The sequence below is a fragment of the Phascolarctos cinereus genome, unplaced genomic scaffold, assembly GCF_003287225.1.
Source record: "Phascolarctos cinereus isolate Bilbo 61053 unplaced genomic scaffold, phaCin_HiC Scaffold_3;HRSCAF=262, whole genome shotgun sequence".
In the NCBI taxonomy this organism is placed as follows: domain Eukaryota; kingdom Metazoa; phylum Chordata; class Mammalia; order Diprotodontia; family Phascolarctidae; genus Phascolarctos; species Phascolarctos cinereus.
This window is the reverse complement of record NW_027555736.1, coordinates 61,927,858-61,941,987: the sequence shown is the minus strand read 5'-3', so window position 1 is coordinate 61,941,987 and position 14,130 is coordinate 61,927,858. Positions and strand designations below refer to the sequence as shown.

General features: G+C 38.3%; 2 long non-coding RNA genes across 2 annotated transcripts in view; one reads left to right on the top strand and one right to left on the bottom strand.

Annotated features, from left to right (window-relative positions):
* LOC144456267 (uncharacterized) overlaps positions 1 to 8,443 on the top strand; it is a 22,731-nt gene extending 14,288 nt beyond the window's left edge. The window contains exon 2 of the long non-coding RNA XR_013485209.1: positions 7,283 to 8,443. This is a non-coding gene — a long non-coding RNA (uncharacterized LOC144456267). The remainder of the gene's footprint in view (positions 1 to 7,282) is intronic.
* Positions 1,417 to 14,130, bottom strand: LOC144456265 (uncharacterized). The gene is made up of 4 exons (XR_013485207.1): positions 10,256 to 14,130; positions 7,254 to 7,395; positions 3,494 to 3,949; positions 1,417 to 1,681 (listed from the first exon to the last, which is right to left on the bottom strand). It is a non-coding gene; the product is annotated as an uncharacterized LOC144456265 (long non-coding RNA).

The window sequence follows — 14,130 nt, the reverse complement described above, 5'->3', positions numbered from 1 at the left end:
ATATTCAAAATATATTATCTACATGACAGGAACATAAGCTAAAAATGGTTTTGCCAAATAAAAGCAAACCTACTTAGAGCGTCTATTAAAATAATGTGTTATTTATACATATTATAATCCCCCTGTGGTAGAATGTAAGCAACTGGAGGTTGGAAACTATTTTTCTATTTGTTTTTGTATCCCTAGAGCCTAGCATAGTGCTTTACACATTTTTGTTGTTGTTCAGTCATTTTTCAGTCATGTCTGACTCTTTATGACCCCATCTGAAGGTTTTCTTGGCAGAGATACTGGTTTGGTTTGCCATTTTCTTCTCCAGCTCATTTTATAGATGAGGAAACCAAACAAACAGGGTCACACAGCTAGTAAGTATCTGAGGCCAGATTTGAATTTGGGAAGATGAGTCTTCCTCACTCCAGGCTTGGCACTCTATCCACTGTGCCACCTAGCTGCCCTAATGCTTTATACATAGAAAGCTATTAATAAATATTTATTGAACTGGTTTGGATTTGGTTTCTGATCAAAGCCTACTATATGTCCTCCTTAACCAAATATCTTGTTTTTCAAAGATTCTTCACTGTCTTAATATTGTCTAGACCCAGAAGAAAACCAAAAAACTTAAAAGAGGAAATGTTTAAAGTTTCTCCATGGTCTACATAAAAAAATAAACAGTTATCTAAAGCCTATAATGTTGCTCCAATTCATAAACTAATCAGAGCACTCAGATACTCAGAAAAGGTCTTACCCCCCCCCCCAATCTCACATATGTATGACATTCCAGGTGCCAAAAGCATTGTTACTTTCCCTGTCAACAGAATAGCCTCTCTGATTTTCTCTAAAACATGTTCTCCAAAACAAATAATTTTATTCAAAACTTGTGTTCATAAGTTCAAGAACTTATTAACATAAATATACAAAATTAAAAAACTTACACTTAAAATATAAAACACAAATTAGTACTTTCAAAACTTTAACCTTAGTGTAGTCAGGTGCATGTCTAGATTATCCATGTATGAAATACACTCTTGGCATTCTATATTGGTTGCATTTTTTTAAATAGCAAAATATTATGGAAGGGATGGTTTTAGGGAATACTGGAAAGGTTTATATGAATGGTCTCAAAGTGCAGTAAGTAAAACCAGGAGAACAATTTATACAATAACAACAACATTGTAAAGATAAGGAACTTAGAAAAACTTGGGAATGCTAATCACAATGCAGTGACCAACTTCAGTGTCAAAGGACCAGTGATGAACAAAAGCTACCTACCTCCTGATAGAGAAGTGATAGACTCAGGGTACGGATTGAGACATACATGCATGGGCATGGCAAACTCAGGAATTTGTTTTTCTTGACCATATATATTTGTTACAATGGTTTTCTTTTTCATTTTCCATCAGGGAGAGATGAAAGAGAAAGAAAACAGATTTTTGTTCATTGAAAAAATAAATTAAAAAAACATTTAAAATCACTAATAATCAGAGACTGTGCAAGTGAAAATAATTAAGTACCTTTTTTCTTCTTCTTCTTGGTTAAGACCCCATTGGGGCCAACCAATGAAGGAACACTAGTAAAATTTATAGTCTTAAGTTGCTTGAGTCATTGAGAAGTCAAGTGTTTTGCCCACAGTTACATAGCCAGCATCTCTCAAGCCACCTTATACTCATCAAGTTGCCCACTCCATCTTAGATTTGGTGAGAGAAGAGAAAAAAAATTTGAATGTAGTCTAACATACTCTCTAGATTTCAGGAGAGAAAATTTCAAAGAAGAATTCAGATTAAATAAAGATAAGATGCCATAGAAGAAAACACTTCAGGGGAAGTGAGCCTAGAAGAGAGATGCTCAGGAGTGAAATCATTAAGACACACAAAAAAGATCATTCTAAGGAAGAGGAAAATGGAATTTTTCTGAAAATACTAATGTGGTCATACAGGGAACTCACTAATCAACTTCTGAGTCATATGGAAAACAAGATGGAGGATTTAACATCTGCTCTGATCCACTGACCTCTTAAACTTCTCCAAAACAGAAATTATGCATCAAGGATAAAGTAACTTCAGCTATCTCCATTGTCTAGGACACCCAGAATCCAAAATAAAGTTTAAAAAAAAATCTTGAACTAACTCTCACTGACCCTGAGCTCACTCGGCACTTCTCCCTCACCTCTCACACTTACTAACAGACCCAAGGACACAACACAAGCTTGTAGCAAAACCCATCCCAACATGTTGGTCCCCTCCTTTTTTCTTTCCAGTGACATGGAGACCCAAAATCCAGGCTGTGCAAATTTTCCCTGGCTTTGACAGACAGCTGGGGGCCACAGCCCCTCAGGAGCAAAAGCTGGCAAGGGGTCACAACCTGGTAGCACCAGTGCTGTAAATCTCTGAACTGCTAGTGGCAGAGTGGACAGCTCTAGTGCCAGTGCTGCAAAGCTCCCAACTCCTGGTACAGGGCCAGAAAATTAAAGAAGAGAACAGTCTAGGAAAGCAGTAAATGACACTATGGGAAAGTTGGGATTTGGGTAGGGGTCATACAGCACACAGTATCCAGCTAAGGCCACTTCTAGTCATCCAAAAATCACTTGGGACAGAGAACTAGGATGGTGAACCATGAATTAGAGAAGGCTGAGACACTTTCAAATCTACCCCCGCAAAAAAACACAATCAGAGAGGAAGGAGTCAGAAAAAGAGAGGGAAAATAAGGAAGAAAAAGGACTGAAATTACAAAAGATTTCAGGAAGAAGAAAACTCAAAGACTTTGAACATAAACAGATATATCCAAAGGAAATACAGTAATAACAGAAGGAAACACAACCTCCAGATCTAGTAAACTATTTCAGGCATCTATAAATAAATACTGCAAAACAAAGGAAAATGATATGACACAATGAAACAGAGAACTCTGTGGAATTTGAAGAGAACATGGAACCACAGCACACTGTTCCTGAGTGGCTCAAAAGAAAAATGAAAATTCTTAGAGAAGAATTTATAGTCAGCACAGCAAAAATAATGGGCAGAGAATAAAAAAAGTGGTATCTGCACTAGTAAGCCTCACCAAAGAAACAAAAGAGAGAACAATAGATTGGGATACAAACACACAGAAGTGGAGGAGAACCTGGAAGAAGAGAAGCAAAAAACAATGACATTAAAGGAAAATATGCTCACTATGCAAGGAAAATACACTGATTTCAAAGATATGATGTATAGAAGCAACATAAGGGTTATAGGTCTCTCAGAAGAACATGACAAAACAAAACAAAGAATTGTTATTGTTTGTCCTTCATGTTCAAAGAGGGCCCAAAATGACATCAAAATGTCAGGGTCAATATACAGTGTCTGGCTGTGGCTGATCAGACCAATACAAGCTCACAAGGCTCTACCACAGATCAGGCACAAAACGCCTGTATGAGCATTTGGGAGGCAGATGTCTCTAAATTTGTACATTTCACGTTTCTTCTGAGCTACTACAATTCTGCTTGGCTCATAGAGTATAGTACCTTCTTTGATGCAGGCATGCCATGCTGGAAAATCCTGTGCCAGTATCTCCCATGTCTCACAATAGATACTAAAGTTCTTCAGAAAGATCTTGAGTGTCTTTGTGTTCCTTCTTCTGACCACCATGTGATCATCTGCCTTGTGTAAGTTCTCTGTAAAATAATCTTTTAGGCAAACATACTTTTGGCATTCAAATAACATGGCTAGTCCATTGGAGTTATGTTTTCTGTATAGAGATTGAATGCTTGGCAGTTCAGCTCAAGAAAGGACCTCAGTGACTGGTACCTTATTTTGCCAGGTGATCTTCAGAATCTTCCAAGGCAATTCAAATGGAAGCAGTTCAATTTTCCTGCATGATGCTGGTAGACTGTTGAGGTTTCACAGACATACAGCAATGACATCAGCACAATGGCTCTGTAGACCCTCAGTCTGGTAGGCAGCCTAATATTTTTTCTCTTCTACAAAATAAAGTTAAGGCCATAACGAAGGAAATAATAGAAGTAACAGAATTTCTGAATATAGAAAATGAAATTCCAATTGAAAAAATTCACATATTGACTCCAAAAAAAAAGAAGAAAAAAAAGGAAAAAACAGGCTGCAAACTCCAAGACACATAACAATTCAATTCAGAAACAAGTTCTACAATAAACAGTAGAAATGCCTTCAAATACAAAGTAAAGGACATTCAGACAGTACAAGATTATTCTTCACCCACTGGCAAACACAAGAGAGAATAGAATAACATGTTCTGAAGGTCAATAGAGCTCAGGATACAAGCCAGGATGACCTACCAAAAAAAGCTGAGCTTAACTATCCATGAAAAATAGATGGATCTTTAATACTAAATAAGAGTTTGAAACATTTGTAGAAAGAAGACCAGAACTTAAAAGATTATTTGCTTCTCAAACACTCCAAAACACAGAAATACAGGAGAAATGAATAAATGTAACAGGAAAGAATAGCAACAGGCACAGAGTGATGATCAAGAGACCTCTTTCTGAATGTGCGCAAAGAAACAGGGGTGAAGGTAGAAATCTGGTAGAGGTAAAGGTAAAGAGGTGGATAGATGGCATTATGAATAGAACTTGGAGATGCTTTGTCTACAGCTGAATCAATTTTGTTGCGGGAGTGGGGGAGGGACTGCATTACAACATGAGCAAGTGTATGAAAGGGGGAACAAGAGCAAGAGGATAGAGAAAAGTGTGTGATGTGCCAGGGTAAAATCAAAGCAATGAGAGAAAGGTGACCTCTGTGGCTTCAGAAATAGACGAGCTTACAGGGGAAAGGGTGAGGAGAAGGGGGAAAAGTTTGAAAGGGGGAGGAAAGGAAGGAAGCCTTTCTTTGGCTATAGGAAGAGGTTCCACTGATGAATGCACTTATAGGTGGAGATCATCTGGGGAGGGAGATGAGGACCTTATATTTGGGAAAACCTGGGGAATTTGGTGTTTGAAAAGTTTATTCACACTACATTGAGATGGGAGTAGTTGGGACCCCTGGAGGCAACTGGCACCTGGGGAGAGTGGGAGACACAGACTCAGAAAAGAGATTTTAAGTTAAATATGGAGAGGGGGAAAGGTAAGCAGGGGAGGGTATAGATCAGTGGTGGGCTGCATAATCAGGGATATGATGGAGAAGGGACGTTACCATGGGGCAATGACCTCTCTAATACCTACAATAATTGACATTGTTCTGGGAATGAGGCACAATGGAAAAGGGGAATCTTTGGGACAAACAGCAGAATGCTCCTAGAGGAGAAAGCTTAGAATGGATACCTTGGAAACTTTAATTGCACAAAGAATACAGAGAAAAGAGAAAGATCCAATAATTATAGGAGTCATGAATCAGAGAATGATGGTTTAGAATAAACAGAGAAAATGCATCATGAAGAGAGCAAAAGAAATCCTTTATGGAAAGGAGTACAAAAAGAAATGTATAGATGAAAGCCAGTCTAGGTAAAGGACATGGATGGTCCTATAGAAATCATGGAAAGAATGAGCTGAGACTAGCCAGCAAAGCTAAGGACAGCAGAAAGGTTTATTGTTTTGGTTTTGTTTTCAGCTCTATTCACAGAAAAGGGAAGGGCAAAAAACTGATAGGACCTTTTCATGAGGTTGATGGGATAATGATAATTGACAGCAGAGCAAAGGCTGAGATGATTAATTCTTCTTTGTGTTTCTGCTTCATCCAAAAAAAGAAACTTGAAATTGGAAACTGAAATGACCAAATGAAAATGACTAACAAGGACTTGATATCCAAGATGAATAAGAGGTAGTAAGAAAGCAGCCAGCTGCCCCTGAAGATCTCAGGTCACGTGGCCCAGAGGAACTAAGTTCTTAGATCCTGAAAGAAATGGCAAAATGTGATTATTAAATCACTGTCAATGACATTTGAAAGATCATGGAAAACTGGAAAGGTACCATAAGAGCGAATGCTATACTGATTTCCAAAAAGAGAAAATAGAGGAAAATCTGCATATTACAAGTCAGTGAGTTTGGCTTCTGTTGCAGAGAAAATTCTAGAAAGTGCTATCAGAGATGGTTGCCAAATCACCAAACCCCTAGAAAGGGACATGATGATTACAAGGAACAAGTATGGCTTCATCAAAAGCAGGTCATGCCAGACTAACCCCACTTCTCTTTTTGACAGTATGACTATAGTAGTAGACAAGAGGAATGCTGTGGATATAGTTTCTGTTGACTTTAGCAAGGGTTTTGATAAAGGATTTTATACTTTGTTCTGGTGGTTAGGACTGGTATGGATTGAGCAATAATACAGACAGATTTTGAAATATTTGGATGGCCAGACTCGATATCAGCATGGCGGGAGTTTTCTCCCCATTGGAGAATCTTAAGGATCTGTGGTTGACCCTACAGTGTTTAATATTTAACTACTGATTTGTGTACATCAAATTTGCGGATGACCCAAAGCTGTGAGGGATGGCTAACAGAATGGAGGGCAGGGAGGATCCAAAATGAATCTTAGCAGGCTGGAGCACTGGGCTGAGTTTAATAAAATGAAATTCGGTAGGGACAGATGTTGTCTCAGGCTTGGGCACACAAATTCAGCCTTATGAATATAAGATGGGGGAGGAGAAGATAGACCACAATTGTTCAAAAAAAAAAAAAGACCTAAAGATTTGAGTGGGCTGTTTGCCTAATATGAGTCAGTGGGGTGATTTGGCAACCAAAAAGAAAAATCTTCCTAACAGTTAGAGTCATCTGAAAGTGAAACCAGCTTCTTTGAGAAGGTAAATCCCCCTACCCTGGAGGTCTTCAAGCAGAGGATGGACCATTACTTCCCTATTATATTAGAGTAGAAACCCCTTTTTATATGGATTGAGCCAGATGGTCACTAAAGCCTCTTCCATTTCTCAGATTCTGTGATTCTGTGATTCTCATTTGAACTCCACAAAAATCCTTTTAGGTAAGTACTACAGGGTAGAATATTCCCATTTTACAGATGAGGAGATTGAGGCTCAGAGAGATTTAAGTGATTTGTCCATTGTCACACATTCAATATCAGAGGTATATTTGTAACCAGATCTTCCTGACCCCAAATTTTGCACTCTAGTCATTACACCAAATGGCAGTAATTCATTTTATATTCAATTATACTATAATCTCGAAGCCCATTAATCATTTGTCTCCTACAGAATTTAAATTGGTCACATCTAAAATGGCACTTTTAGTACCAAATTATTCATTTTCCAGAGGGTAACACCAAATCCAACAGAGAAAGAAAATGATTTGAAATCTTGCATACTTCCTTAAGAAGATCTGTCTCTTCCACAGGTTTCCAAGAGGCCATTTGATAAATTTCCTTAGACACTTTCCTTGAGGCGACAGCAGATATGAAAATGAATTTGGAATCAAGAAGACCTGAGTCTTCTCTCCTATCAGATTGTCTAATATGGAAAAAAAAAGCAAAATGATAAATGTTGGAGGTGATGTGAGAAAACTGCAACACTAATGCACTGTTGGTGGAGTTGTGAATCAATCCAACCATTCTGGAGAGCAATTTGGAACCATACTCAAAGGGCTATAAAACTGTGCATACCTTTTGATCTAGCAATAACATTGCTAGGTCTATATCCCCAAGAGATCATTAAAAAAAATGGAAAAAGACACACATGTACAAAAATGTTTATAGTAGCTCTTTGTGTGGTGGCAAAGAAATGGAAATTGAGGGGATGCCCATCAACTGGGGAATGGCTGAACAAGTTGTGGTATATGATTGTAATTGTGCTGTAAGAAATAACAAGCAGGATGATTTCAAAAAAAGTGGAAAGACTTACATGAACTGATACAAAGTGAAATGAACAGAATCAGAAAAACATTGTACATGGTAACAGCAATATTGTATGATGAAAAACCATGAATGACTTATGTATTCTCAATGATGCAAGACAATCCCAAAGGACTCATGATGAAAAATGCTATCTGCCTCCAGAGAAAGAACTGATGTCATCTGAATATAGACTGAAGTATATTATTTTTCACTTCCTTTATTTTTTGTTTGAGCTTTCTTGCACACAATGGCTAATGTGAAAATGTTTCACATGATTGCACATGTATAACCCATGTCAGATTGCTTACTATCTCAGGGATGGAGGGAGGAGATAGAAGGATAGAATTTGGAACTCAAAACTTTACAAAAAATGCTAAAAAAGAATTATATGTTAATTGGGGAAAAACAAAATAATATTTTTTTAAATTTTTTAAAAGATGACAAGTTTAAATTATGCTTCAGACATTTATTGAACTGTGTGACTCCGGGCCAGTCACATAACTGTAGTCAGTATCAGTGTTGGTGTTTTTTTTGTCTATAAAAGTGAGATGATGATAGCACTTACCTCATAGGACTGTTGTGAAGATCAGAAGAGATAATATATGTAATATAAAGTGCTTTGCAAACCTTAAAGCACTAAATAAATATTGGCTATAATTATTTAACTCTACTTTCCTGTTGCCAATACTAAAAAAACCTAAGCCATTGTTTTCAGGTACAATAGGTCCCCTGACTCTTTTTGTTGGTTGAATGGCTTTTGTCTTCCAATCTGTCTTATATTCTCTCCTTTGTGACCTTTGACATCTGCATTCTAGATGAGCTCCATTTGAATTCTTGAACCTCCTTCTTGGTTTGCTCCTTCTCTTGTGATGCAGGTACCTCCCCCAGAAAAGCTTATGGCTCTACACTCCTGATAATCTCGGCCTCCAGATTCTCTTTATTTTCCAACCCCAGCAAGATCTCAAAGCTTTCTTACCACTTGGTTGCCAGTATGGCTGTCTGGGCCATTGTCCCTGCTCTCTATCTATTCCTCTTGCTGGAGCCTTACAATTGGCACTAGAACAAGGACCTTGTAGAGATCCTCCTTTAAGTAGAAGTCCCCTAGTTATTCTGATGGTGTTGGAGTTTCAGGAACATTGGGTTAGTCAATTAACTGCACTGCCACAAAATGGAGGGTTGCCTCTGTGATAGGTAACTATTTTTCTATCCATATGGCAGATCAATCAATCAATCAGAAAGCATTTATTAAGTAATATTCTGTGCCAGATACTCTGCTAGTACTAGGGATATTTTTTTTCAGTCATGTCCAACTCTTTGTGATCCCATTTGGGATTTTCTTGGCAAAGTACTAGAGTGGTTTGTCATTTCTTTCTCAAGCTCATTTTATAGATGAAGAAACTGAGGCGAACAGGGTTAAGTGACTTGCCCAGAGTCATCCAGCAGGTAAGTGTCTGAGGCCAGATTTGCACTCAGGAAGACGAGTCTTCCTGACTCCAGGCCTGGCGCACTATCCACTATGCAACCTAGCTGCCCTAATAGTGATATAAGGACAAACATAAAATGTCCTGCCCTCAGGGAATTTACATCCTATGCAGAGAAACAGCATACACAAATACATACTAAGAGTAAACACCAATGTGTATCTTTGTATGCAGTTTGTATATTGTGACTCTCTTCCAAGGAGGGTCCAGCACTCCCTTTTGCCTCCTTTTCTAGTCAGCACATTACTCTCTGTGTTGATTTTGTAGCTCATTTTCTTTCGATTCCACTCTTGGTAATTTCTTAGCTCTATACTTTTCTGCCTCTAAATCACATTTCCTAATTTCTTACTGTGTTGCAAGGTCTTACCTCAGTATCTGCAATTCGGTAACCTCAACAATTTTTACTATAAATTCTGTTCATTTATTTTTGCAACACTTCTGCTTCACTTGCTAGCTAGTGAATTCCTCCCTGCATGGGGCTAAAAATCCCTTCCTATTAAGACATAATACCCATAAAAACCAAGCTGCACATGCTTCTTTTTTGTATAAGCTCTTTGCAAAATTTTTCTTATTCACCACTCTATGGAGACTTGCTAAGGCAAGTTAGGAGTTAGGAGACTCCTGGCTCAGATCCCACATCAGACATTTCTTTAGCTGTGGGACCATGGGTAATTCATTTAATATCTCAGATCCTCAATTTCCTCATCTGCCAAATGGGGATACCAGTTTTACTACCTTCCTCACAAATCTGTTTCGAGGAACCCAATCAATCAATGCACATTTATTAAGAGATCTATGTTGTCCACACTAATCATAGTTATCAAACAACTGAGGATTCAAAGACAAAAGTGAAACAGTCCCTGACTTCAAGGAATTTGCATTCTAATAGGAAATTTCTGCCTACTGGACAAGACAAATACAAGTTACTATTAACATAATGCAACTACTAAATCCTCAGATGTGAAACTTCAGATTTATAAGCACAGTTTCACTTACTTTTCTCCGGGTTGGTCTCTCTTTAGCATGGTGAACTTTGGAGAAAACACGTACTAGATTCATGCAGCATGGGCAGGCGATGTTATCTGCATTGTCAAAAGGAGTTCCCAAATTGATTAGATTACTACAAATTTGTTTGAGGATTGAATATTTGACGATAAAAAAATATGTCCAAAATAAAAACAAAGTAATTTAGGGAAGGAGATATCAAGAGCTGGCAGCTCAGGAAAAGCTTCATGTAAAGGGTGGTGCTTGTCTTGAGATTTAAAGGAAACAAGGAGAGTGTGTCCCAAGCTTGAGGGGAAGCCGGTGCAAAGCAATAGGGATAGAAGATGGAGCGTTATGTATGAGGAGCAGCAAGAAAGCCAGTTTGGATGAGCCATGGAGTACAGGAAGGGGTACGGTATATAAAATGGATAGAAAGGTAAGCTGGGGCTAGAACTTCAAACCTACCGTTCTTCCTACTATGCTACAATGTGTCAGAGGACGTGTGTTTGAATCCTGATTCTTCCATACGCTAACTGTGTGATTTGGGGCAAATCAGCTCATTTGTCAAGGTCTCAGTCTCCTTTTCTGTTACATGAGGGGATTAGACCACATTTTAAGTGCGTCTCCTACCAAGTTTAAATGAAGCTTCTTTCTCCCCCATCCCTTTATTGTATATTAACACTCTTCAAGGCAATACTGCTAAGATCTTTCAATATCTTACTCCCTTAGATTTTATACAGGAATTTATATTCTGAACTGCTTTTTCCTTTGGTTATCATATCTCTTTTCTAGGCAAGGAGAGTGAATGAATGCTAGCTATAACAGTTCCCATACTTTTTTTTCCCTCAGTCCGTCAGCTGATTTATATCAGTTAAACGTTTTTGAGGAAGTGGTTATATTCTGTGTCGTTGTCTATTCTTCCATCCGTTTCCCAAATTTCAATGCCGACAGCTTGTTTAAATGGGTCAGATTGGAATTGTTTTAAATTGTCCACCTTATCTTTCTGTCATTTTTAAATTTTTTCTTCTAATTTTGTATTAATATTTATTTTTTGCTCAAACAAATTGGACAAAATACCAATGGCACACCAATACCAATTGGTACACCAAAGGCAGACCCAACTAAGCAAAGTCATTCCCAAATCATTTAAGGGTAAAACTGGGAAAAGGGCAAGATAAAGAGATAAAAGCAAAAATATCTGTACAGGTGCTTTTTTTCCCCCATTAAAAAACATTTTACCATCAAGGACAGTAGAGCCACCACATTTAGACTCTAATATCATAGTCCTAAATGGTTAATATGAGCAAGGAGAAATGTCACATAGCCAGTATACATCCGAGGTAGGATTTGACTTCCTGACTCCAAAGGAGACTCCCAATCCCCTACACCATGCTTCTTTGTCATTACTTTAGTCTCTATAGCTGAAGTCTCTAATTTCTGGTTTAGCACAAATTAGCACTTTAAAAAATCAGAATATAAGTTGAAAGACAATGCTATCTTATTTATTGTCGTTAATATTGTTATTATTGTTGTTGTTCAGACAGTGGTCCTGTCTTCCTAGACATAGATTTCTAAGGGAAGAATCTTATTTTTTTTTTAATTTAGCAGAAGATATCTCTATACTCCCCCTAGCTTGAGTGAAATGCAATAGAATAGAGCAATTGATGAAACTTCCTTGGCAAACAGTTGGGTTGGACCAGCACCCTTGAAGGGACTGAGAATGAGATCTCATGTCTTGAAAGCACACATTTTGAAGACGAACAGAGAGAACTAGGGAGAAATACGGCACCTAGGACCTGTCCCCCTACCACACTAGAGATGGGCTTTGGAGAGTCAGGCACTGCCATGTGGTTGTTAGCCTGGGCAGCAGTTTAACTGTATCATATTTTGGTGGTGGGGTTGGAGATCAAAGAAAAGTAAAATTCCAGATCCCAAGGAGTATCATCCTCAGGACTCTAAAGTTAGCATTCTGTGTTCCTGTTTGCTCATGCAGCAATTTCTATGGCAGTTTGTAAAGTAGTCTTGAGTTAAAGATGTCTATCCTCATTTTCACAGAGAGAGAGAAGCCTAAAATAAACAAACAAACAAACAAACAGATACTGAACTTCCAGGTTCACTCTCAACCCTGGTCTGAATGAAAAGTGTACTGCAGCCTAGAAACAATTTCTGCCTTCGGAATTGGATGGAATGAGTAGTGTATCTTCTATGCAGCAACATGTCTACTTTTCAAATTAAACTCCTTATTAAAATATTGCTACTGGCTTTAGAGCATTTGATTGGCATCTGTGATGGAAAGGACAGAATGACTAAATGAGAAGGAAAGAAGGAAAGAAACAAGCATTTATTAAGTGCCTAGGACATGGTACCAGTCACTGTACTAAGCATTTCATAAATATTATTTCAATTGATCCTCACAATAACTCTGGGAAGTAGGTACTATTATTATCCCCATCTTACAGTTGTAGAAACTGAGGTTAAGTGACTTGCCCAGGGCTGCATAGCTAGTAAGCATCTGAGGCCAGATTTTAACCTGGATCTTCTTGACTTCAGGTCTACAGCTCTCTCTACTGCACCACCCAGCTGCCTTTTGTAGGAGGAAGAGTTCAGTGATTTGACTAGTAGGCATTTGAATGCCTCTGTACCTCTGTGAGAGCCCAAGTTGACATAATAATATCAGGCAGAGCCAGTAAATTAGTGACAACCAACTGTTTTGAAGATCCTGATTAAGAGGAAAGAAGATTGGCTGCTAATCAGAGTACCCTTGGTTGTTTCATATATATCCCACAGGTGCTTAGAATATAAGTTCTTTGAGGGGAGGGACCATTTCATTTTTCTCTTTCTACCTCCAGCCCCTAGCACAGTGTCTATGCATTTGATAAATGTTTGTGGAATGGGCACTATCGTCACAATCATCATCATCATCATAATAGCTTACATTTATCAAGCCCTTTGCAGCTGCTAAGCCCTTTTCATTCATTATCAAATATGAACCTTACAACAACACCTTAATGTAAGTAGGTAAAACAAGTATTATTATTATTTTAATATAATTATTATTACTATTATGATTCTCTCCATTTTATAGATGGGGAAATTAAGACCCAAAGAAATGAAATGACTTGCCCATGGTCAAAGCTAGAACCTAGTTTTTCTACCCCAATGCTCTCTCTACTGCATGACTGGGAGTTCAATAAATATCTTTTGATTGATTAATTGATTTGGTAGGTGCTTAGGAAGAGGGACTTTCTTCCTGTCCATATCTTGAGCATTCTCAGGAATCCCTTGGGGATTGGAGAGGGGAGACTCTCTAAATAGGATTCTGCTTGGTCTACTTCATGGTGATAGTTCAGCTGAAACCACAACCAAGTGACCACGTGCAGCCTCCCCTGGCAGAATCATCAGCTACACTGTATGTAGGATCATAGCTTGAGAGCTGTGAGAAATCTCCGAGGCCAGCAGATCCATGCAGCCACTTCATTTTACAGATGAGAAAACTGAGGCACAGAGCATAAGTGAATTGCCTAAGGAATCACCAGTATCTGACAAGAGCCTCACACATAGACCAGCAGGGGCCTCACATGCAGGGAGTTTTCTGAATCTCTCTGAATTCCTGACTCCTGAAAAAAAAAATCTGAAATGTCAGCATCCGTTTCAACAATGCCACTGTACACTTTTCACTAACCTACCAAAAGGCTGAGACGCCCATGCAAAGCAAAAGCTGACCTGAATAGTTAAACGTGTACTTATCTTTCACAGTTGTCTTGCTTCGATGGAGAATAGTTGTAAACCTGATGGATATAATGTTCAAATTCGTTTCAGATTCTCTCCCGGCCCAAGGAGAAAATGGTGTTTCCATTTCTGCTAATGACATCTGAACAGGAGGAATA